This window comes from Adiantum capillus-veneris, chromosome 7 (genome assembly GCF_014529385.1).
Source record: "Adiantum capillus-veneris isolate H3 chromosome 7, ASM1452938v2, whole genome shotgun sequence".
Lineage (NCBI taxonomy): Eukaryota > Viridiplantae > Streptophyta > Polypodiopsida > Polypodiales > Pteridaceae > Adiantum > Adiantum capillus-veneris.
The window spans coordinates 168,755,940-168,782,703 of NC_140937.1; positions in this window are offsets into that span (position 1 = coordinate 168,755,940).

Consider the following 26,764-nt stretch of genomic DNA (forward strand, 5'->3'; position numbering starts at 1 on the left):
CACCTCCTTGTGTGTGTGTGTGTGTGAGAGAGAGAGAGAGGGAGAGTGTGTGTGCGATCGAGCATTACGAAGGCACGACGGCGGCGAAGCGGTTGAGCGCGGCACGACTGCAGCTTCTTCTTCATCGCGGCGAGGAATCCACCACGAAGGCGAGCGTAGAGCGGTGAGTGACACACCCTTTGTTTTCTTGAGCTTGCTAGTTTAGGCTTGTTGTGTGCTTGGAGCCGTTTGTGGCTCGCATACGGTGTATTGGCAAGTCCCTTGCTTCGACAGTGCGGCAAGGAGCGCACATTTTTGGCGCCGTTGCCGGGGATATGCCCTACACTAAGCTCGGTTAGCACTTTACGCTTCCTTGTGGTGCAATTTGTATCATAGGAAAGGGCAGGGAAGGAGTGTGTGGAGATTTCTGTTTTTTGCGTTTTCTGCATTTGCTGTCAAGTTTCAATTTCTGCTATTGTCTGCATTTTTCAATTTCTGCAATTTCTGCGTTTTCAAGTTCGGCGTTTTCATTTCCTGCAATTTTTCGCATTTCTGTCAATTTTCTGCAATTTCTGCGTTTTTTTCCGCATTTTCTGCAATTTCTGTCAATTTTCTGCAATTTCTGCGTTTTTTTCGCATTTTCTGCAATTTCTTGCAATTTCTGCGTTTTTCCGCATTTTCTGCAATTTCTGTCAATTTTCTGCAATTTCCGCGTTTGTCCTGCATTTTTTCAGTTTCTGCGTTTTTCTATAGCCAAAACCAAAAAAAAAAAAAAAAAAAAAATTGGAAAAAAAAGTTTTTTGAGGAAAAAAAAATTCGAAAAAAAAAAATATTTTAAAAGAAAAAACGTGACTCTTAAAACGGACGGTTTGGTTTGTATAAAAGATAGATCGGGATCATTTTCCCAAGCCCAAGCCCAGGCCCAGGCCTCAGTCCTCAGTCTTATGATATATACTAGACTCACTCTTATATATATACCCTACTCCCTCAAGAGAGAATGAGAGCATGTGGGACAAGTCCTCCACTCTCCTCCTTTCTCTTCCCACTTGCACCTTTAGACTTTCTAGTTTGGGCCTAGTTCCCTACTGGAAATTGACAGTTTTAGGGATTCCGAGGGCATAGAGTGACCAAACGGAGGGCTGTAAAGCACGGCACGACCCTCTGACCGATACGCTCGTTTTGAGCTATCACACGGCCCATTCCACGACACGCTCTAAAAAATCTAGCAAAAAAACAAACAAAAAACACGCTAAAAACTAGTCACAAGGCCTCCTAGAGCAGCTTTTTGACACCTTAGGGTATCAAAAGCACATGCACTTACGCTCTGGGTGGGTGCTAGAACACGAGCATATTGAGGGTGCCTCTGTTCATACGGACACCCATTACCCATCCACGATAAGCTCTAGACCCTCAGCGGGGACACAAGGTAGCACCACCCAAGACCCTAAAATAGCCGCTAGTGATTCCTCCTCCGACTCAGAAATCATGGAAGCATACCCTACCCAAAACACTGAGAGAGAAGGCCATGCACCTCCTGAAGCTCCACAGCCTAGTACTAGTATGTTTAGCCGTTTCATGGAAACATTAGGTAGAGCTACTCGCTCGGAACCTGATGCAGATGAAGCACGCGAAGGGGGTGGGGAAGTGGAATCTCCTTTCACATCGCACGTGGACCCCACACCCCCAAAGAGTGTCCATGTGGATATCCTACCAACTTCTTATCAAGAAGGCCCTGTTGAGCTGCCTCCTTCAGAAGTTCCCTCTAGAGTACCGTTGGTGACAAGTAAAACCACGGGGAGCAACATTGCTTCTACCTCACAAGAAACCGTTAACACGTCGACTCTAGAAGGATTGTTCATTAATGATCATTGGACATACGACCTCCACACTGAGGTGTTGACGGATCTACACTATGGCCACGCCTACCATGTAGGATGGATAGAGATTGTACAATCCACCTCTAGTGCCACGAGCATCGAAGATCAACAGAAAATGATCTGTAATGTTATCCATGGCATTATTCAATCAGAAAGGCAAAACCGAGGGGTAAATATACTCTCAACTAGCCCCATGAGATTTCTGGATACGAGCAAGGCTCAACAGCCTACTCTATCACAAATGGAGACTCCTCTAATGAGCCCCATGGACCCATCTTACGTCATTTCACCTGGGGTCTCTATGCAATCTGAGCCTCCGAGCGAAAACTTTAGCTTCCCTAACTTGGCTCAACCCTCTATCAAGGAAAACACAGTGCTCACTCCAGGGATAAGCCTGACAGAGAATGTACCGATGACATCTACGGTTAGCGCAGTGCCACTACCTAGTGTCGTAGTACCTAATATGGGGCCTCGACCATATGTGCCTCTAGCCCCTTATGCACACATGGCCCCCACACCTCCAATTGTACCACTTGCTTATGCTCCTCGAGTGCCGCTCCCTAGCTCTTATCCGAGTGGACCTATGCCCGGTTATGTTCCATATCCTGCATCATCTACACATATGCCAAGACCGGCACCCGTCCCTCTCCCACATATGATTCCAAGAGTACCTCCACCGGCCCTGCCTCCTCACATAGGTGACTTGGCAGCGTTTGCTCAAACCATAGGTCGATCTATTGCAGAAAATATGCATCATGCATCTGATAGAGAGCCTAGAAGTAAGGCAGTACAAATTGCCAAACTCACGCAAAAATTCAATGGGGACGAAGATGCTAGGAAACACATTGAAGTGTTTGAACAAGTATGTGATTCCTTAGGGGAACGCAACGAACTACATAAGTGCAATGCCTTAAGCTTGACATTAAGTGGGAAGGCTGGAGATTGGTATAGGACCCTAAGGGTGGATGAGAAAACAATCTACCCTACCCTTCGAAGGTTGTTTCTAAAGGAGTACATACGAGAAGGTGTGCTTTGGGGTGTAGCATCTCAGCTACAGAAGGCCGAACGTAAGGAAGGAGAGTCAGTAAGGGACTTCATTAGTCTTCTAAAGCACTTAAACTCTCGTTGCCCTGTAAATGAGCGCTTCAACAATAACCAACTGCTTGATCGATTCATTCGAGGGTTGAGGAATGAAGGAATCTATAATGGACTAGTGATTAGAGGTATCACAACCTGGGAAGATGTCACTGCCAATGCAATCCAATTAGAGGACAACTTGATGATAGCAGGCATGAGGGTGTCTACTGACACGAGATCCACTAGCTCACAAGCCATTGAGTATGAACCCATGACTGCAAAGCCCATTGCCAATGAGCCAAAGGTATTTGAGACATTCTTGACAGACCTCACCAAGGCAATCCAAGAGTCTCTTAAGGATAATCGACCCCCTCAAAATAGTCACATGTATCCAAGAAGGGAGCAACAATGGTGTTCCATTTGCTTAGGTCCACATAGCACTAGTGAGTGCCCTACGTTTAGAGTAAAATTTAATGGAACTTGCAACGCATGTGGTAGGTATGGTCACCAAGCTAAGGATTGTTTAATGATCAAACGTATGATGGCAAATAGACCACCTGTAGCCTGGACGGATGCGCCTCGAGCTCCTGTATTGATGCCTACTCCACCTGTTGAGCAACTACCGCAACACATGGTCCCTAGATCTCAAAATGTTGTACAAGCTACACCGCTACCACCTCCTGTGCTAGGACCGCAGCCCCCGCATCCAAGAGTCGCCCCTATGAACCAAGTGGGTTGCGAGCCATCAAATGCTTATGCAGATGGTTGTGAGGAGGAAATAGACACTAGTATTGCCTACGGACTTGATACATTGGAAGAATGTCCTATATACTACATGGAAGATTGTTGGGGACAAGTCAAGCCGGTTTATCAAGCTGCTGCTCTCGCATCCAGAGGTCAAAATATCAACACCCAGGCTAGGAGGCCACCTCTTCAATGCTACGAGTGTGGTGGACCACATCGAGTAGCGGAATGCCCTATTAGGCTGCAAAAGAATGCTGCACAGATGCAAGTGAATCAAGGGAGCACGTCTGCAATGCCAATACTCATATGTAATCGTTGTGGCATAGATCACTTGATTGCCCAATGCCCCTATAACCCAAATGCACCTAAAATCACACCCCTGAATTTGGTCGAAATTGCTAGTGTGACATCGCCAATACCACCCGTTGCACCCGCTTATGCGATTACACGGTCCATGCTTCAAGGGCCAGGACATATCCTCGAAGAGAGAGATACCGCGTCAATTATCCAAGCAAAGAAAAAGAAGACACGAAGGAAGAAGTCGCAGAATACGGAAAATTCAAAGCCAAGTTCCAAAACAAACATAGGAACAGGAGATGACCCCGTGTATATGAATGACCTCGAGGATGATTCAGATTCAGTCGAGACAATGGAGACTAGAACCAATACCACAAAGGGAAAGACCGACAAGGAAAACCGTAACATGGGACCAAATGAAAACCGAATAAGAGAAAACCATAAAGAGCCTCTGAAAACACCACAAGTGTTTCCAAATCCAATCAAAGACCCCCAAGATAAATCGCAGGGGCAAAAAGGGAAAAATCGTAAAAAGAAGATTGGGACGTACCCAAACCCTGTAGACGAGATTAAGCACGTGAAACATCTAAGAGGTTTAGTGGAGGAGACTCAAAGGAAACTAGAACCAGAACCCATGCAGGTCAAAATTCATGACACAGTGTTTCCCACGCAAGTTCATCCACCCCACATGAACCATAGACCGTTAGCCATATCTAGTATCATCCAAGAAGGGAGTGAGGACAGGACATCAGAAAGTGAGCATACACCCTTCTTGTTGGAAAGGATGTTTAACGAAGGAATACCTGATCCCATTGAGGAATATGAGATTCCATCCTCACCAGTTCCTAGTCAAGGACCTACACCCTGCAAAACGCCAATGAATGTTGCCAAACTAGTGGACTTCATGTCTTCTGAGGTCCGAACCACGATCATAGCAAAGCTGTATGGAGATCCTGAGTTATTCCTTGCACTTCGAGCATTCCTTAACGGAGAGCTACGAACGGGATTACCGCAGTTTGCGCAACCAAATAGGCCTGACTCGATTATGATTGATGAGGAAAATCATGTGCAATCACTTGACTTAGATGGACACGAGTCTGTGATCGAGGTACCCATTAACGAATTAGGGCAATATTTTGAAGGCGACGAGTCTAATGCGACCCTACCCATCACTACCAAGGGATTAACTATAAAGGGAATTCTTGATGGTGGTGCGGGAGTTAGCATCGTTACAAAAGATTGTTGGGAATCCATGGGAAAACCCCGCCTCAGTGTTACTAACATTGTGGTAAAGATGGCAAATGGTACCATAGCCAAACCTATGGGGATGCTCAAGGATCTTAAGATCAAAGTTCTAGGATACAAGGTGCGACATACGTTCATGTAATGGATTTCTCTAAACACCTTATGTCATATGAAATGATTTTAGGACGACCATTCATGAGGGAAGCACAAATGGTTCACGATTGGTCTAAAAATCATGTCTATTTGCAATTCCAAGACTCTGTCCTTAGAGTGGATTTGGTGACTGGTAAGGTACACCCCTTAGGGAGTAAAACCATTATTGATCATCGCTCTGACACCACGGTTCACTCGGCCCCACTACAATATTGTTACACTTGTAAGAAGGATACAGACATTGGCCAAGATTCTCCTTACATGGATGTGTTACCGGGTATGACGGAATCAGACAATGTGGATTGGGTCCACCTAGCATCAACCATAGACACTTGGGGAAATAGGGGGACGACCTGGGTAACACCTGAGGGGAATGAAATTCCTGTACCCTTAAATATACTACAAGCAATGCATATCGCTTCCGACAAGACTCATCCTAATGTAACGAAGGAAACATACAAGTGGGTCCCTAAAGCTTCTTTAGTGACCATAGCTAGTGCTAAAAAACAGAAGCCTTGTAAGAAACGTACCACTCGCTCCAAGAAAAGTAAGAAAATGTTGCGATGGATCCCTAAACAACTATTGGAAGCCCAAGGCTACTATCAAGGAAATGATCAAATCTGGGTGCCCAAACGTAAAGTGTACTCTTACCTGTCACCTGGCCCATGTAAACCCAATCCTGTGGCTCCAAAACAAATTGAAAATCGCGGAAAGAAAAAAATCACAGAATGCTACACACCTGCTCCCGAGCTAGTTTGGGTACCAAAGAAAGAACGATTTGTTCCACCTAGCCCAGGAAGCGGGGAGTCCCATGAAGCTTCTAGCTCCTCATGTAATACATCCATAGAGGTAAAAGCTTCTACACACCCTCCATCTATAGTAGTGGACCTCAATGAAGCTACAAAAGAATCCACACCTCCCAGTGTTCAAGAATCACCTAATGAACCACTTCAAGTTCGATCCTGGGAGAGTACCTTACCACCGTTGCAACTCGACAAGGCACCTAGGGTAATAGAAAACTACTGGCAAAAATCCTCACCTATTACCAACTGGAATAATTGGTTTCAAAGGGTGACAAGCTCATTTCAAACGGTATGATCTACCCAAGGAAGGGGGGAGTGTTTGCTGACAGTCATCATTCATTTGTTTCCCTCTCAACCTTTTTCCCTGACCTCTTAATCTCCGATCTTAGGGAATGTACATATAAAGCTTTATACTCAAAAAAAAAGAAGAAGAGCAAGAGCAATTAGCAAACGAGTATGCACAATAAAAGTCAAAACATTGACTCAGACCTACACATGTCACATCTGGTACAGTGAAACGGAAACCTATGCCATAAAACACCTTTGATCTTCATCACTTGAGTGATGGAGGGTAAGTAAGATTAGTACGACAGAGTGTTTCTGTTTTAGAGTTGAGTGATTAGCAAAGTTCTCTTTTCCCACTAATGTGCCTCCTAGAGGTATTGTTTGTATTTCATAGTGTGTACAGGAACGTGTTGCTATTGATAGCATTTGGACCTTCATGGAACCTTCAAATCAAGCGCGACCATCGACACAAACAGGTGTTTCTTGTCCATTAGCATTGGCCTTATCTTTTTGCATCCATGTTTGTCTGCTTTGATTGTGATTGGTAGCATACTATTCAGCGCATTGGCTTAGTATCCAACATTTAATTCAATGTAATGTTTTGTCATAATCACTTGCCTAGGTTTAAAAATCAAGCAGTCCGACTAAACTAATTTGACCAAGCTAGGTATTAGAAATCTTCTCTTAATACCATGGGGAATGCCTTCCTAATAATCAATGGTTACTTAGGTTCTTAATCCGATTTAGGCAGCATTGTATGAAATGTACTAGGGCTTTCTAGTGGGCTTGACCCTATTGACCTTTAGCTTAAGTATTATAAAGGGATTTTACTAATGTGATGAGCCTGGGGAAGGTAACAGTGTTATATGACCCCCCAAAGTTACAAAATTAAAATGATGAAAATGAACAAACAAAAAATCAAAGTGCCACAATGTAAAATTTTAAGCTGGAAGAGAAATCTCAGCTTGATTTGGTACTTCACTCACATGTATCGCCTATGGTACTAGAGCCCTAGAGGTTCCCAGCGTGGGCGCTTTTCCTTGAAAAGCAAAAAACCCAAGGCATACAAAATAAGCACACACATCATAATTGAATCAATGTGAAAAGACCTTGGGGGGTCAAAGAAAAAGTAATCAGTCAGGCGATGATTTCATGAGAAATTCCTTTTATGGTAGCTTAACTACAAGGTTTTCTAGATATAGCCTCTAGTCAGCCCTTGAACATGAATACTTGGCTCTCGCGATTAAACAACTTAATTGACCACAGAAAATTAAGAAGCTTACCCATGGTATTAATATTTGATCTCTAGTGCTTTTCGACCGTCAAATTAGCGACCCCGGACTTGTTTAATTTTTTTCCTTTACATCTGTTTATGCATTTGATTACATTGCAATTTAATGTTCATTGCTAACAAATTGTTTGAAATTCTTTTTCCAATCAATGTGTCTACCTAAAACTGCATATGCTTTTTAAGAGAATGCAATTACTGTGCCAATGTTGTTTGATTTTGCAGTGACTGAAGAAGGCTAAGGACATTCATCTCAAATGCTCTTCCACCTCGACGAACCACCTTCAACTCAATAGCTTCCGAGGACGGAATCTACATCAGGAAGGGGGGCATGTTAACCCTCACGGCTCACGGACACCCATCACCTACGATGGACGCGTATTATGTATTTGGTAGAGTCACGTACCGGGCTTGTCGGACCAATAGGGAAAGGTAGAGTGATCGTCGATGAGAGGCGCACTTTAACTTGGACATTCAAGGGATTAGTTGGTTAAGCATGGGCGCCCAAGTGTGAATGGGGTGAGCTCCTATAAAAGCCAACTAAACCTAATTTTTACTCATTCTCTCATTTGTGCAATTGAAGAGTGCTCTTGCTCCATCTCCATCTTCTTCTTCTTCACCTCCTTGTGTGTGTGTGTGTGTGAGAGAGAGAGAGAGGGAGAGTGTGTGTGCGATCGAGCATTACGAAGGCACGACGGCGGCGAAGCGGTTGAGCGCGGCACGACTGCAGCTTCTTCTTCATCGCGGCGAGGAATCCACCACGAAGGCGAGCGTAGAGCGGTGAGTGACACACCCTTTGTTTTCTTGAGCTTGCTAGTTTAGGCTTGTTGTGTGCTTGGAGCCGTTTGTGGCTCGCATACGGTGTATTGGCAAGTCCCTTGCTTCGACAGTGCGGCAAGGAGCGCACAGAAAGCTTAAGCATTGAAGCATAGCTCTTGGTTGGATTTGCATTCCATAGCCAAGAGAGTCGGTGTAGGCTCTCAACTTCTCAAGGAGCTTGGAGAAGGAGATGGAGCTCTTGCACTTTGCATAGCACACCATGAGAGTGTTTGTGTGTATGTGTGGGTGATTATACCCCCTAAGCAACCCCCTAGCTTGCATGGTCGACCCCCCCTTATAGCTCATGATGGAAGCTCATTGGACCCCTCCAGGCCTAGCCAATCACAAGCAGGAGCCATTACAAGCAACAAGGGTAGCCTTGGGACAAGTGTCCCCCTTTCCCCTTTGAGAGAGAGGACTTGATAAATGCAAAATCAATTAATTAAATATCCTAAATGATTATTGGACCCCTTGGGTGGCCAACCAATAGGCTTCAGGAACACCATGAGGGCAACATGAGGAGGAACTTGACAGGTGTCCTTGCTGCCTCTTCAAGCTGGGGCTTCCCTTATGTGTGTGTGTGTGTGTGTTCTCTCTCATCCCCCCCCCACCCCCCCCTTGTAGGGCTCGCCCCCCTCCTTGTAGGGATCTTTTTGACTTTGGATGAGCAAGCCCCTTAGTCATTAAGCATGATAAAGCACTTGAACTAGGGGGTGTTCCCACAAGCATCTCAGGCAAGCATCTCAAGGCACCTCAAGCACCTTAATCATGTAGCAAGTAAAGCACCTCAAGCATGGAGCCAATAAAGCACCTCAAGCATCTTAATCAAGCACCTCAAGCATGATAAGCACCTCAAGCACGACAAGCACCTCAAGCAGGACAAGTACCTCGAGCTTGGGCCGGGTTCCCACCTCAAGCTCAGCCCTAGCTTACCTAAGGTCAAAGTACTTTTACACACATTATTGGAGGTCTTCAATGAAGCTAACCCTAAGGTCTTATGCTCCATTGGTTAGCCTCGCTCTTTGATAGACCATCTCTCATTTGGGCCCCTTTACCATTGGCCCCGCCTTGGGATAGATCTATAAGCACATGTATATATCTTAACCCTTGTTCCCGTGTATTCTCCCACATTAAGTGATCAGTTTAATATGAGAAAATCATTTGGGTTGGTTATATATTAGTTTTTATGACATTACCTCTCTCTTGAAATCATAGTCGTCCTCGACTATGAGGTAGAGATGGTAAAGTGTCACCCATTAGTCCATTGGTCTTAGCGGGTAGAGGATCCATTTTTACCCTACGACATCATTCCAGAGTGGATGACTAATCCACTTGGTGCTTGAGAGACACTGTCTGCGGCAAGCATGTCTGCCCTTTAGTCCATATCATACTTCCAAAGTAGAGTGACAAGTTCTACTTGGTGTTTGGGAGACGTAGTCACCACAAACATGATTCTAAGTATGTATACTTCTTAAAATTTTTGCGCAATTAAAAAGAGGGCTAGTCTTATAAGACAAAAACATTGATCATTTAAAATGCATTTCTTTTACATTTGCTTACTCTTTTGTGTCATTGTAAGCATCATTAACAAGGTTCATATTATCCTTAAGCCATGTTCTTTGCATGGATTTGGCATCTTTGGAAGGATAATTAAGACATTGTCAGTAATCTTACCATTTCTTAATACCTTGTCTTCTTGTTGAAGGATGAACTTGGGTTGGAGCTCCTCTACTTCATCCTCGATCTGTGGCGGGTCTTCATTTGTGTGTAATTTGCCTTAGATGAGCCTTGGGGAAGTTTAGTAAGACTCAACTTTTTTTTTTTTTTGGGTAAAGGATAAGGCTCTTTTATGCCTCATGGCAAGAGCCTCTTTTGCCTAGCTAATATATGGATATAGCCTGTTTAATCTTGTAAAAAAGATTCGTTTTGATCTCAGCTATACTCCTTTGCAATGAAGATCTTCCCAAGTATCTTAAGGTACAAGGGTCTTTAGGATCTTCCGTCTTTAGCCTTGAAAGATAGTTTCTCCTTAGAAGTATGCTCACGTTATTAGAGACATGCTCTTGTTAGGATAAGTACTTCTCCCATTTTGAGTATTGGTCTACTTCGAATCACAGGCTTTTAGTAGATCAAGGATCATTAGTTTTGTAACTTTGATTTTGGCCATCCGTTGGAATAGTAGGCCGACATAAGAGGATTACTCTAGTTCTGATAGAGACTCTATCAAAAATTAGTGGTCATGGTCGGATTTCTATTCGACACTATTGGATGTTGGCAAGCCATGGTCCTTTTTTCATACTTCATCTTTTGGTATACCATACATTTTGAAACATTCTCTTGTATGTCATTGTTTCTTGGTAAGCCAATACAAGTATGCTTTTACTCCTAGCAGAGTAAATTCGAATTCCTCTTTGCCCCGCATATGGAAGGAGCATGGGAAGTAAGGAAGATATAGCCTATTGAGGTATGGAAGATAACCATCCTTTTATGTGAGTGGTTCTTTTTCTTCCATTTGTAAGGCTATTATCATATCCCTAAAGCCTGGGTTAGAAGCATATTTAACTATCATAAAACATAGCTCATTGTAAGTTGCTATTGATATCCTATCTACCCTTGGCCATTGGGAAAGTGCATCGGCTACATGATTGTGCTTGCCAGCAATGTGAGCAATGTAGAATTTAAATTGCAAAAAGAAATTTTCCCACCTCATTTGATTGTCCGAGAGCTTGGTTTGCATCATGAATGGAGTCCGCAAGAAGTACTTCCATGCGTCTAGAGCTTTTAAAACAGCTCATAGGTCCTTTTGTATATGACCAACATTCGCTCATTGGAGTTGAGTCTTTGAATCTCGTATGCTATGGTATTCCCTTCTTGAAGCAAAGTTTTGCTCAAAGGAAATCATCCAGGCATTACATTAGACCTCAAATAGCTTTGAGAGATCCCATAAGTTGAGAAATAAGTTTCTCTTTGAACTTTTTAGAAGTATTTTTCTCTCTTTGCGGTCCATGTATACTTAACGTTCTTTTTTGTTAAGTCATGTATTGGACTTGATATAAGCATGGATTTTTCCTATGAAGCATCTCTAGTATGCACTCATACCTTTAGAGCTTTGCAACTCATATAGATTCCTTGGATTAGGCCATCTTTTATTACCTCTACTTTTTGTGGATCCATAGAAATACCACCTTTAGAGATAATATGACCTAATTATTGACTCTCTCTCGAAACTTACCAGTCCATGTTATTGCCTTTTTGAACTCCTCTTGTGGAGATTATAAAGCTCAATAAGGAGGCTTATTAGGTTGTGAGCTTCATGGTAAAAGCTCCATTGCATGGTCATTATCCCCTCATTGTGGGGATAGCTCACAGGGGTATCATCAATAAAAACATTTTGGAATCCATTTAGGAATGTAGAAAATTCTAATTCCTCTTGATTCCCGTCTTTTTTTTAAATATTGTTATTGATTGAAACATTGAATTCATTTACAGACTTTCTAACAGAAATCATGTATATGAAAATATAAATTTTCATTAACTTGTGAAAGCATGCATATTTACAAGGGATAGGATACTACCCGACTCATAAACATGTATGTACATATCTCCTAGCATAGGAAAAATAAAAGTCTTTTTCTATAAGCATCCTCTTTTGGAGTTTCCAACATAGAAACTCAAGGTGGCTTGTTACGTTCATTTCTTTGGGGACAAGCACGATAGACATGCCCTTGTTGTCCACACTTGTAGCATTTGTTATCCTTACGATAACACTCTAGCTCTATTGCAAAGAGTTTATTCTTACCTTTATAGACTCCTTTCTCCTTAGCTTTGTTATCGGTGTTGCTAGAGTTGCCTTCGGAGGAAGTTTGAGCATTATTCCTCCCTCTAGGTTCATTTTGATCCTTCACTTCCATGGGCTTAGAGTTTCTCTTAACCCCTTGTTGGGAATTGATTTGAGAGGCGACCATAGTATGGTGTATGACCGCCGATATGGTATTAGGCCTTTGTGAGTTAATATACTCGGCCTTCTCTTCAGAAGTACCCGCACATAATTGTTGCTCTTGCTCCCCAAAGTCTATCTTTTTGTAGATAGTGGCTTTGAGAAATAAATCCCAAAACTTATCTACATACTTTTGGATAGACTCGTAGGGAGAGAGTTTCAAGTTTTGCCATTCTGTGAGGACATTATCTTGAGCGTTGCTTGCCAGAAATTGTTTTATGATGGAGGCTCTTAAAGCCTTCCATGTCTTTGGAGCTTTTCTTTGGGCTCGTAGGCTATCCCACCATTGTCGAGCGGAACTTTGGTCATGCATAGATACTTGACGCAGTTTAGAGGACTCTGTGAAGCCCTCATCACCAAAGGCCGCATCAAGATGTTGGATGAAGGCCAAGACCTTGTCCATAGCACCAAAGGTTCCAGCATAGGCAAGGAAAGTGGTGTTCTTCCCTCCCTCTTTGAACTTCTTTAGCTTCTTGGACCTTCTCCATACCGGATAGAACTTGCGATGGCCTTTCCTCTTGGGCTCTTTGAGAGAAGAGCCGCTACCTTCATTGGAATATGAGGAAGTTGATGAAGATGGAGAAGAGGGTGACCTCTTTCTCTCCTTTTTCTTTATTTGATATCTCTCTTCCCTTTTGAGATAACGAGGAGGAGGACTTTGCAGTGATCTTTCCCTCTTGGGGGAAGTTGGAGATCGTTGAGGCTGCCGTCTTCTTGGAGCCATATCTTTGGAAGTATTGGAAGACTCACTTCCTTCTCCTCCTCTTGGTGAAGGCTCTAAAGTAGAGACTTTGTCTTTCTTCTTGGATGGAGGTAAGCCCGCTAGTAAACATTTAAGCGCTTCGTATGGGTTATCCTCTTCTCTCACCGTAGAGAGCCCTCTCTTGGAAATCTCATGAAGAGACTTCTCAGGTGCTCTCTCTCTTGGGGGAGTTTGGAGAATCCTATAACTATGAAGTTGTTGGAAAACTTCACCTTGTAGGAATGGGTTTGCCATAGCTTGTTGCAGCTTAGAAACAAGACATTTGATAAGCATAGGAGCATCATCATAAGCACTTTCATGTGCAAAATCAAAGTTATCAATGTTCGTTCTACTCTCTTGATTATTGTCATCCATGTTAACAGAATTTATGTATGTACTTAGTGTATGCTTTGGCAATTCAAAATCTTAGTTGCCACTCCTCTTAGCCTTTGAAAATCGGCTCTTAAGTATCTACACCCACGGCTAAAAGTGGTTAATTATAGAGAGTAGAGGAGTAGGTCTAACATAGAAGAGTTGCCAAGGGCTAGCTCCTTTCGGACTTCTTATGGCTCAATAATGGTAAAGCCGTAGGCAAGTCTAAAAAGACTCCATTATTAAGTCCAAAGCTCCCGAGGTGTGCACCATCCCCCACATAGTGGGCTCAACAAAACCGGTAATAGATCCCAGTTCCACGTACCCTATGATAATTAACAACATCAACCGTTTATAGGCTACTTAAGGACCTCTCTTCTTAAGCAAGAAAAGAGAAGCCAAATGCTCTGATACCAATGTAATGGGAATGGCCTATGAAGTAAGAGAATAGCGGAATTAAGATAATTAGAGTGAGCAATTTTGAGAGCATAGAGGGTGAACTTAATTGGTAGTAGCAACTCTATCATAACACTTAATTAACTAGGCATGAACAATACTTTTGCAAGAGAGAGAGTGTAGAGAATATGACAACAGTTGAGGACCGGATTTATGTGGAGCCGGCCCCCCCTCCAAAAGGCATTTGTATTATAGATTCTCTCATTAAGAGAGACTTGGTACAATACAATCTTTGTGTTCCTTGAGACCTCTTTGGCAATATGGAGATGGAAGGTTCACACACCAAGCTTTTGCATAGTTTCAACAATCAATCTTAGCTTGAAAACAATCAAGAACTTGTGAACATCATTAATCTTTGTGTTCCCTAAATCATTTGAATGTATGAAGATGTATACTTTTATGCATCAACTTGTGCTTAAAGCAATAATTAATCTACCTTGCAATACAATTAATCTACTTGCATTAAGTAATTAATCTACTTGCAATAAACCATTAGCCTTCTTGCAATAAGCAAAGCATGCACTTGTAGAAAGCATTAACTATCCCAAGCCTCAATCCCAAGACCTCAAACACCTTCGAAGGTGGAGAGAGCTAGCAGGGAATGAGGGTAGGGAAGAGGAAGAAGAAACATTTCATAGGAGAAAGAAGTAGTTCCTCACTTATCATACTCTTGTTGCTAGCATACATAATAGCATAGTAATGAAGAAGAAGGAGATGGAAAGCTTAAGCATTGAAGCATAGCTCTTGGTTGGATTTGCATTCCATAGCCAAGAGAGTCGGTGTAGGCTCTCAACTTCTCAAGGAGCTTGGAGAAGGAGATGGAGCTCTTGCACTTTGCATAGCACACCATGAGAGTGTTTGTGTGTATGTGTGGGTGATTATACCCCCTAAGCAACCCCCTAGCTTGCATGGTCGACCCCCCCTTGTAGCTCATGATGGAAGCTCATTGGACCCCTCCAGGCCTAGCCAATCACAAGCAGGAGCCATTACAAGCAACAAGGGTAGCCTTGGGACAAGTGTCCCCCTTTCCCCTTTGAGAGAGAGGACTTGATAAATGCAAAATCAATTAATTAAATATCCTAAATTATTATTGGACCCCTTGGGTGGCCAACCAATAGGCTTCAGGAACACCATGAGGGCAACATGAGGAGGAACTTGACAGGTGTCCTTGCTGCCTCTTCAAGCTGGGGCTTCCCTTATGTGTGTGTGTGTGTGTGTGTTCTCTCTCATCCCCCCCCCCCCCCTTGTAGGGCTCGCCCCCCTCCTTGTAGGGATCTTTTTGACTTTGGATGAGCAAGCCCCTTAGTCATTAAGCATGATAAAGCACTTGAACTAGGGGGTGTTCCCACAAGCATCTCAGGCAAGCATCTCAAGGCACCTCAAGCACCTTAATCATGTAGCAAGTAAAGCACCTCAAGCATGGAGCCAATAAAGCACCTCAAGCATCTTAATCAAGCACCTCAAGCATGATAAGCACCTCAAGCACGACAAGCACCTCAAGCAGGACAAGTACCTCGAGCTTGGGCCGGGTTCCCACCTCAAGCTCAGCCCTAGCTTACCTAAGGTCAAAGTACTTTTACACACATTATTGGAGGTCTTCAATGAAGCTAACCCTAAGGTCTTATGCTCCATTGGTTAGCCTCGCTCTTTGATAGACCATATCTCATTTGGGCCCCTTTACCATTGGCCCCGCCTTGGGATAGATCTATAAGCACATGTATATATCTTAACCCTTGTTCCCGTGTATTCTCCCACATTAAGTGATCAGTTTAATATGAGAAAATCATTTGGGTTGGTTATATATTAGTTTTTATGACATTACCTCTCTCTTGAAATCATAGTCGTCCTCGACTATGAGGTAGAGATGGTAAAGTGTCACCCATTAGTCCATTGGTCTTAGCGGGTAGAGGATCCATTTTTACCCTACGACATCATTCCAGAGTGGATGACTAATCCACTTGGTGCTTGAGAGACACTGTCTGCGGCAAGCATGTCTGCCCTTTAGTCCATATCATACTTCCAAAGTAGAGTGACAAGTTCTACTTGGTGTTTGGGAGACGTAGTCACCACAAACATGATTCTAAGTATGTATACTTCTTAAAATTTTTGCGCAATTAAAAAGAGGGCTAGTCTTATAAGACAAAAACATTGATCATTTAAAATGCATTTCTTTTACATTTGCTTACTCTTTTGTGTCATTGTAAGCATCATTAACAAGGTTCATATTATCCTTAAGCCATGTTCTTTGCATGGATTTGGCATCTTTGGAAGGATAATTAAGACATTGTCAGTAATCTTACCATTTCTTAATACCTTGTCTTCTTGTTGAAGGATGAACTTGGGTTGGAGCTCCTCTACTTCATCCTCGATCTGTGGCGGGTCTTCATTTGTGTGTAATTTGCCTTAGATGAGCCTTGGGGAAGTTTAGTAAGACTCAACTTTTTTTTTTTTTAAGGTAAAGGATAAGGCTCTTTTATGCCTAATGGCAAGAGCCTCTTTTGCCTAGCTAATATATGGATATAGCCTGTTTAATCTTGTAAAAAAGATTCGTTTTGATCTCAGCTATACTCCTTTGCAATGAAGATCTTCCCAAGTATCTTAAGGTACAAGGGTCTTTAGGATCTTCCGTCTTTAGCCTTGAAAGATAGTTTCTCCTTAGAAGTATGCTCACGTTATTAGAGACATACTCTTGTTAGGATAAGTACTTCTCCCATTTTGAGTATTGGTCTACTTCGAATCACAGGCTTTTAGTAGATCAAGGATCATTAGTTTTGTAACTTTGATTTTGGCCATCCGTTGGAATAGTAGGCCGACATAAGAGGATTACTCTAGTTCTGATAGAGACTCTATCAAAAATTAGTGGTCATGGTCGGATTTCTATTCGACACTATTGGATGTTGGCAAGCCATGGTCCTTTTTTCATACTTCATCTTTTGGTATACCATACATTTTGAAACATTCTCTTGTATGTCATTGTTTCTTGGTAAGCCAATACAAGTATGCTTTTACTCCTAGCAGAGTAAATTCGAATTCCTCTTTGCCCCGCATATGGAAGGAGCATGGGAAGTAAGGAAGATATAGCCTATTGAGGTATGGAAGATAACCATCCTTTTATGTGAGTGGTTCTTTTTCTTCCATTTGTAAGGCTATTATCATATCCCTAAAGCCTGGGTTAGAAGCATATTTAACTATCATAAAACATAGCTCATTGTAAGTTGCTATTGATATCCTATCTACCCTTGGCCATTGGGAAAGTGCATCGGCTACATGATTGTGCTTGCCAGCAATGTGAGCAATGTAGAATTTAAATTGCAAAAAGAAATTTTCCCACCTCATTTGATTGTCCGAGAGCTTGGTTTGCATCATGAATGGAGTCCGCAAGAAGTACTTCCATGCGTCTAGAGCTTTTAAAACAGCTCATAGGTCCTTTTGTATATGACCAACATTCGCTCATTGGAGTTGAGTCTTTGAATCTCGTATGCTATGGTATTCCCTTCTTGAAGCAAAGTTTTGCTCAAAGGAAATCATCCAGGCATTACATTCGACCTCAAATAGCTTTGAGAGATCCCATAAGTTGAGAAATAAGTTTCTCTTTGAACTTTTTAGAAGTATTTTTCTCTCTTTGCGGTCCATGTATACTTAACGTTCTTTTTTGTTAAGTCATGTATTGGACTTGATATAAGCATGGATTTTTCCTATGAAGCATCTCTAGTATGCACTCATACCTTTAGAGCTTTGCAACTCATATAGATTCCTTGGATTAGGCCATCTTTTATTACCTCTACTTTTTGTGGATCCATAGAAATACCACCTTTAGAGATAATATGACCTAATTATTGACTCTCTCTCGAAACTTACCAGTCCATGTTATTGCCTTTTTGAACTCCTCTTGTGGAGATTATAAAGCTCAATAAGGAGGCTTATTAGGTTGTGAGCTTCATGGTAAAAGCTCCATTGCATGGTCATTATCCCCTCATTGTGGGGATAGCTCACAGGGGTATCATCAATAAAAACATTTTGGAATCCATTTAGGAATGTAGAAAATTCTAATTCCTCTTGATTCCCGTCTTTTTTTTTAATATTGTTATTGATTGAAACATTGAATTCATTTACAGACTTTCTAACAGAAATCATGTATATGAAAATATAAATTTTCATTAACTTGTGAAAGCATGCATATTTACAAGGGATAGGATACTACCCGACTCATAAACATGTATGTACATATCTCCTAGCATAGGAAAAATAAAAGTCTTTTTCTATAAGCATCCTCTTTTGGAGTTTCCAACATAGAAACTCAAGGTGGCTTGTTACGTTCATTTCTTTGGGGACAAGCACGATAGACATGCCCTTGTTGTCCACACTTGTAGCATTTGTTATCCTTACGATAACACTCTAGCTCTATTGCAAAGAGTTTATTCTTACCTTTATAGACTCCTTTCTCCTTAGCTTTGTTATCGGTGTTGCTAGAGTTGCCTTCGGAGGAAGTTTGAGCATTATTCCTCCCTCTAGGTTCATTTTGATCCTTCACTTCCATGGGCTTAGAGTTTCTCTTAACCCCTTGTTGGGAATTGATTTGAGAGGCGACCATAGTATGGTGTATGACCGCCGATATGGTATTAGGCCTTTGTGAGTTAATATACTCGGCCTTCTCTTCAGAAGTACCCGCACATAATTGTTGCTCTTGCTCCCCAAAGTCTATCTTTTTGTAGATAGTGGCTTTGAGAAATAAATCCCAAAACTTATCTACATACTTTTGGATAGACTCATAGGGAGAGAGTTTCAAGTTTTGCCATTCTGTGAGGACATTATCTTGAGCGTTGCTTGCCAGAAATTGTTTTATGATGGAGGCTCTTAAAGCCTTCCATGTCTTTGGAGCTTTTCTTTGGGCTCGTAGGCTATCCCACCATTGTCGAGCGGAACTTTGGTCATGCATAGATACTTGACGCAGTTTAGAGGACTCTGTGAAGCCCTCATCACCAAAGGCCGCATCAAGATGTTGGATGAAGGCCAAGACCTTGTCCATAGCACCAAAGGTTCCAGCATAGGCAAGGAAAGTGGTGTTCTTCCCTCCCTCTTTGAACTTCTTTAGCTTCTTGGACCTTCTCCATACCGGATAGAACTTGCGATGGCCTTTCCTCTTGGGCTCTTTGAGAGAAGAGCCGCTACCTTCATTGGAATATGAGGAAGTTGATGAAGATGGAGAAGAGGGTGACCTCTTTCTCTCCTTTTTCTTTATTTGATATCTCTCTTCCCTTTTGAGATAACGAGGAGGAGGACTTTGCAGTGATCTTTCCCTCTTGGGGGAAGTTGGAGATCGTTGAGGCTGCCGTCTTCTTGGAGCCATATCTTTGGAAGTATTGGAAGACTCACTTCCTTCTCCTCCTCTTGGTGAAGGCTCTAAAGTAGAGACTTTGTCTTTCTTCTTGGATGGAGGTAAGCCTGCTAGTAAACATTTAAGCGCTTCGTATGGGTTATCCTCTTCTCTCACCGTAGAGAGCCCTCTCTTGGAAATCTCATGAAGAGACTTCTCAGGTGCTCTCTCTCTTGGGGGAGTTTGGAGAATCCTATAACTATGAAGTTGTTGGAAAACTTCACCTTGTAGGAATGGGTTTGTCATAGCTTGTTGCAGCTTAGAAACAAGACATTTGATAAGCATAGGAGCATCATCATAAGCACTTTCATGTGCAAAATCAAAGTTATCAATGTTCGTTCTACTCTCTTGATTATTGTCATCCATGTTAACAGAATTTATGTATGTACTTAGTGTATGCTTTGGCAATTCAAAATCTTAGTTGCCACTCCTCTTAGCCTTTGAAAATCGGCTCTTAAGTATCTACACCCACGGCTAAAAGTGGTTAATTATAGAGAGTAGAGGAGTAGGTCTAACATAGCAGAGTTGCCAAGGGCTAGCTCCTTTCGGACTTCTTATGGCTCAATAATGGTAAAGCCGTAGGCAAGTCTAAAAAGACTCCATTATTATGTCCAAAGCTCCCGAGGTGTGCACCATCCCCCACATAGTGGACACATATGAGAAGATGGAGTTAAAAAAAAAAGTATCCAGGTAGCATGCAACTACTGACCACCATGAATTAGTCGATGACTCCCACATACACCATCCAAGCTATTAGGGGTGATCCAAGCACCCTCAAACAACAGATCGAGGCCTTGACTACCACAAGAAGAGAAGACACTGCCTCCCTCCTCTTCAAGGACTCTATCGCTGCATAGGAAACCGAATGTAGAGCACTGACCACTGTTTTGCAGCCCATAGGGTCCTTGGAGAGACAGTCTCCACAGGGGCCAAAAATAGAGGAGGAGGGCTTGAGTGAGATTTCAAAGAGCCTGGCTTAAGCTATTGGGCCAGGCACCCCTAGGGACACCTAGCTTCATTGCGAGAATCAACCCACCAATCCCAGCATCCACACCAGCTCCCAAATCGAGTTTCCACCCACTCGCACGTTGACAAGGGCCTCCCCGCCCATTCCATCCTCATAGCATGTAGAGGCCCTCAATTAAAGTTTAGAGAATCTACAAAGTGCAGAGAATTTTAGTGCAAAAACCTTCAAGTAGGGCCTCCTCTCCCATTCGATCCTCATAGGTTGCATAGGACCTCACTTAAAGTTTAGAGAATCTACAAGGTACAAAGAAGTTTAGTGCAAAAACCTTCAAATATAGCAAATTTTCCTCTAATTTTCTTGGGAAAAAGCATAGTATAGCCGAATGCTCAAAAAATCCCTGGTTTACTGTAATTCCCCCTACAGATTTTGAAATTTAATTCTAAATTCTAGATTTGATGGTGAGGAAATCCACAAAGTATAGAGAAATTGACTGTAAAAGCCTTCAAGTATAATAAGTTGGCCCTACAGTTTCTAATACTAACTTTTCCAAGTTTTTGGGAGAAAGCACTGTGACTTGATTTAGTGTAACACCCCTTACAAATTAATGAGATTTGCCTCAAAAATTCTAATTGTTTGCCTTTAAGCGCTAAAAAGAACCTAGGTTTAGTGTAATCCCACCTATGAATCTTGACATTCACCTTTGAATTTTAAGTCAACCCAAAGGTGAGAGCGCCCACAAAGCTCAAAGAAATCTAGCGTAAAAACCTTCAAAAATAGTTGAGAGTTGTTGGAGTTGCCTGTTGTCGTTAACCATTGTTGTCTGTTGAGGTGCTCTCATGCCTTGGGCTTGCACGACTTTTGCCTTGGATTCGTCGCATAGAACTTTCCCAATTACGTCAATTCTAGATTTTGTCAATTCTTGATTTTATAGTTGTCGATGTCGATTTGTTGATTCTTGATTCTCAATTGTGAATTCCATCGATTGTCCCTTGGTCAATTGCTAATCGTAAGACCAATGCTTATTCTCCCTCCCCTCTCTCTCTAGTACTAGTGTGAGAGCCTCCCACTCTCTCTCTCTCTCTCTCTCTCTCTCTCTCTCTCTCTCTCTCTCTCTCTCTCTCTCTCTCTCTCTCATACACACACTCGCTCACATAGGTTGTAGAAATGGCGCTATGTCTCACTCACTCACACATGCGTTCTCTCTCTCTCTCTCTCTCTCTCTCTCTCTCTCACACACACACACACACACACACACACACACAGGATGAGTCGCATGGACCATTCTCTATTTCTTAATACTCTCACTCACACAAAATCTTGCAATCAACTAGGTTGCATTCTGTGTGTGTGTGTGTGTGTGTGTGTGTGTGTGTGTGTGTGTGTGTGTGTGTGTGAAGTGCAACGAGCTCAACAATTCAAAGATGGTAGTCTCTCTCTCTACACACACACACACACAGATGCTGCGTGTTAGGGCCAAGACCAATAGAGAAAGGATTTTTTTGCTATCGTGATCATCTCGATGCTGCGTGTCAGAGCCAAGGTGGGTAGAGAGAGAGAGAGAGGTTTTTTTTCCATCACGTCATCTGGATGCAGGGGATCCTTGGCGATGGTGCTTTATCAACAATTTTCAATGGATTTGTAAGGATGCGATGCTAGGCATCCCAATTAGGAATAAACATTGCTTTGCTTCTCACGAGACAATGCCTTTGTGAAAATATCTGCAAGGTTGTCCTATGTTGGCACATAAGCCAAGTTGATCTCTCTTGCTGAGAGACTCTCCCTGACATAATGGTACTACACCTCAATGTGCTTTGTGAGAGCATGAAAAATTGGGTTCCTTGCAACTGCCAATGTGCTCTGACTGTCAATGTAGATAGTGTTGGCAATGTCCTATCCAACACCCAAATCAGCCATAAGGCGTCTGAGCCATACACACTCAACCGTAGCTGTGAACACTGCCCTTTACTCAACCTCACAACTGGAAGTGTCCACAGTAGGTTGCTTCTTTTGCAATCATGATATGCATGAACTACAGTGCATGAAACAAAACCCACATGTGAACACTAGTGTGTCAAAACAACCAACCCAATCTGAGTCCAAAAAAGCATGTACATCTGGAGGCAATAATCCCCCCTTGGGATAAAACAAGCCAAGATGTAAAGTGCCACTCAAGTAGCGAAAAATCCTCTTGACAACCTGCCAATGCTTAGACCCTAGGCTATGCATAAATTTGCTAACCTGTGAGACTGCAAACTAAATATCCGGCCTCATATTGCATACATATATGAGGCATCCAACATCAGTTTGGTAAACAGTGATACTGGCAAGATCACCAACATCATTGAGAATCAATTTGAAACTTGTTTCCATGGGAGTGGAAATAGGTTTGCAATCCTCAAGTCCAAACTTACATAGCAATTTCTCTATGTAGCTTGTCTGATGGACACAAGGCAATACCACCATCACACTGCTTAAACTGTATACCCAAGTAATGATGCAACAACCCAAATCTTTCATCTTGAAAGTAGCATTCAAATCAGCCTCAAATTCAGCAATATGTCTCTCATTTGGTCCAGTGATAAGCAAATCATCCACATAGAGAACCACAATGAGAAGTAAATCACCCTCACGCTTTACATACAATGTGCTTTCTATTGGGGGACTGTTACGAAAGCCTTGTTTGACCAAATGCTTGTAATATTTCCCTCATGAGACGTGGCAGGTGGAAACAACTCCTCTATGGTGGCACCTTGGAGTTCTATGCCGATGATGGGGACTATGGGCCCTATCCCTTCTTTGATGGTATGATGCTTTGTCTATTTCGAGGGTGGCACCCTATTCAACCAATGTATGGTCGGATGGATGTGCCTTGGTATGAACTTTATCTATGAGGTCTATGTGGGAACCCATGGCTCAATATGCGGCATGGCTTGGATTTGTAATTTTTTGGTTATGATTAATATATTATACTCACCGTTGCGAGTTTTGAAAAAAAAAAGGTTGTGATGGTAAGTGGCTCTTTTGGACCATGGAGATGTTGTGTTCTTTATGTTTCTAATTTATTACAACTCACTGTGATCAGTGAGTGCTGGTAAAAACAAAATCTGGAAAAAAAAATAGAGGTAAATCTTGAAAATTATAGGTGGGATTATACTACATAGATGTTTTTTCCTCCAATTGTTGTGGGTGTCCTAACCTTCAAATTAAATCTTACAAGTGTGTGGCCCATCCTATGGATGGAGAGAGAGAGAGAGAGAGAGAGAGAGAGAGAGAGAGAGAGAGAGAGAGAGAGAGAGAGAGAGAGAGAGAGAGAGAGAGAGAGAGAGAGAGAGACCCTTTTCTTGGCACCCAATCCACTCTATTTTCTTCTTTCCCCTGGTCCCCCCCCCCCCCACCCCCCAACGCACAGACACAAGCCCTTTTCTTATGTCACGTGGAGCCTCCAAGGTGCATTAGATATAGTTGAAAAAAGTTATAGGTGGGATTAAACTAAACCTAGGTAATTCTTGAGCACTTTACACAATAGTTTTTTGCTATTATTCAATAGTCCATGATTTTGAAAAATTAGAGGAAGGAGAGGACCTCCATGCGTTGCCTTCTGGTTGATTTGCATGGCCTGCTGGGTCATCCTCCTTGCCATAGACACATTAAAGAGCCTTCAAAAATCATGAAGTAGTTCGGATTTTATGCAACTGCATCCTTTCCCAATGTTATGCAATAGTCAAAATCATATGCTTGACAACCCATTGTCAACTTGTGTGTGTGTGTGTGTGTGTGTGTGTGTGTGTGTGTGTGTGTGTGTGTGTGTGTGTGTGTGTGTGTGTGTGTGTGCGTGTTTGTGTGTGTGTGTGTGTTTGTGTGTGTGTGTGTGTGTGTGTGTGTGTGTGTGTGTGTGTGTGTGTGTGTGTGTGTGTGTGTGTGTGTGTGTGTGTGTGTGTGTGTGAGAGAGAGAGAGAGAGAGAGAGAGAGACCTCATAGACTGCACAAAGCCATCCTTTTTCAATAATGTGCATATTGTAATAGATGCAATTGTGCGCCTGACAACTTGCACGTGTGTGGGTGTGTGCCACTATCACTGTGTGTCACACACACACACACACACACACACACAAAGATCTACCATTAGCAATTAGATAGAGAAATAGAAAGAGTGAGGTGGGTCACCAAGACCTTGATCGGGGTAGCTACAGGTGATCACGTATTGGTATGGTAGGGCAAGCGATGGTGCCACAATGTTTAGGAGTAGTAACTTGATGGTGAAGCGGAGGAAAACAGGATACATGCATCGTCCTTTGGTGGGGAGTGCTTGGTAGTAGCAGATGGGTGCTCAAGGCAGCAAATGTACGTGGGTTTTCTTGAGCCATTGAGTGTTGGGGTAGGTAGTGAGAGGTTAAAGAGCTAATGGCTTAGGTGGGAGCAACTCCAACTGCAACTCGGCATTGTGTGTGTGTGTGTGTGTGTGTGTGTGTTGTTAGAAAGAGAGAGAGACGAGAGCCCTTTCACCCGTCCAAACCTGGGGGATGCATTCTTTTCCATGCACTCTCCCGATCTCCTATCATCAACAATGGTACTTCCCTGTACATTAGAGCATTGTGGCGGCCGACGTGCCGAGAGATATTTATCTACATGCTATGGTGGTGATGCAACAATTGAAGCAAAAAGTCAAAATGGGTCCTTTCCTCCAGTGGTGATTATGAAAAAACCTTAATGGGGGATACAAGGATGGAAAGTGTCCTAGCATTGGATGCATTTGGGCTTCTTCTATGGATACCTCCGACTAATTTAATTACACAAATTTGGAGAAGTTCTAGATGTTTTACATCTATCTCAAGGCCTTTTGTGTGTGTGTGTGTGTGTGTGTGTGTGTGTGTGTGTGTGTGTGAGAGAGAGAGAGAGAGAGAGAGAGAGAGAGAGAGAGAGAGAACATAATTTTCAATAGCATAGGATCAATCCAAAGGGACATTAATGTTACCATATACATGTGGTAGTGAGGTGTGTGAACACACTTAGGACTGCCGTGGTATTTTTTTCCCTCACTAGGAGGTTTTTCCCCTCGTGCATTGTATATATGCCCATCACTTTATGGCTATCTTCTCTTTCCACTGCACAATAAGTAATACACTCTCTGTTGTGTGCCTTGAGCTTCCTTTGTCTGCTCCAAGATATGTGTGTTTTTCTGCAACCATAATTCCAACAATTCGTATTAGAGCAGGTTGCATCCTCCCGGGCTTAGTCGCAAGTAGCTCCAGCACATGCCTGCTCACTTTCTTTGATTTTTGTGAGATTTGGAGAGCGTTCGCAGGTCGATAAATATTTTGGGGCTCGTTTCAGTCACTATTTACATTATAGGTAGTATTGCGCAAGCTACTTTGTCATTTTGTGCAGAAATTTTGTCAGTGACATTTTTTGCATAACATGTCCCTTACAGTCTTTTGCGATTTTTTCTATATAGAAAATGTTGTTCTCACTCTGTTTCTCCTCTTTCTAGGTAGTTTTCACATCAGGTGCAGCATTCGCCATGGTTGACAACAACACAGATGCATTCAAGATGTTTGTTGTTGAGGACAGATTGGATGGGGAAAATTACCCAATGTGGGCTTACATGATGCAACATGTCTTTGTGTCAAAAGGGAATTTGGAGCATTGTGCAGGGTGTTGATGTACGTCCTGGTTCTGAAGATGTAGACGATGTTGAGGATGTTGCAGGTTTTGGTGGCAGGGTTGCTACTGCCAGGTTTGTTTTGCCTACGGCTAAGCAAGCCCATTCAGATGTAAAATATGTGCAGGCTCATGCATTGATTGTGTTGTCTCTAAAGCGCACTATTACTCCTCACATTTGTTCAGTGAAATCTGCAAAATAGGCTTGGGATATTCTGGTTGGACTTTATGCAAGTCGCAATGAGGCAAAAATTGCATTGCTGCATAAAGAGCTAGAGTCAAAGATTATGCATGATGAAGATGACATGGACACTTTCTTTGCTGGTGTCAAGGATATCAATGAGAAACTTATTTGTCCAGGTAAAGTCATTTTAAAAAGTTCCCATGTGCAGACTGTTCTTGTTGCCTTGCTCGATTCTTACCAAACTTTTGCTAGTACTTGGAGACTTATGACCTAATGAAATCCTTAAGTTGTCAAGTTTGATGCATTATGCACATTGCTCTTGCAAGAGTCACTTTCCAAAAAAAATAGGACTAGACAGCGTGTAGTTGAATAGGTCTTTATTGCTACTCAAAGAAAAGGTGGTAGCAGCAATGTAGCCACTTCTAATGGTTCTTCTACGAGTGGTAA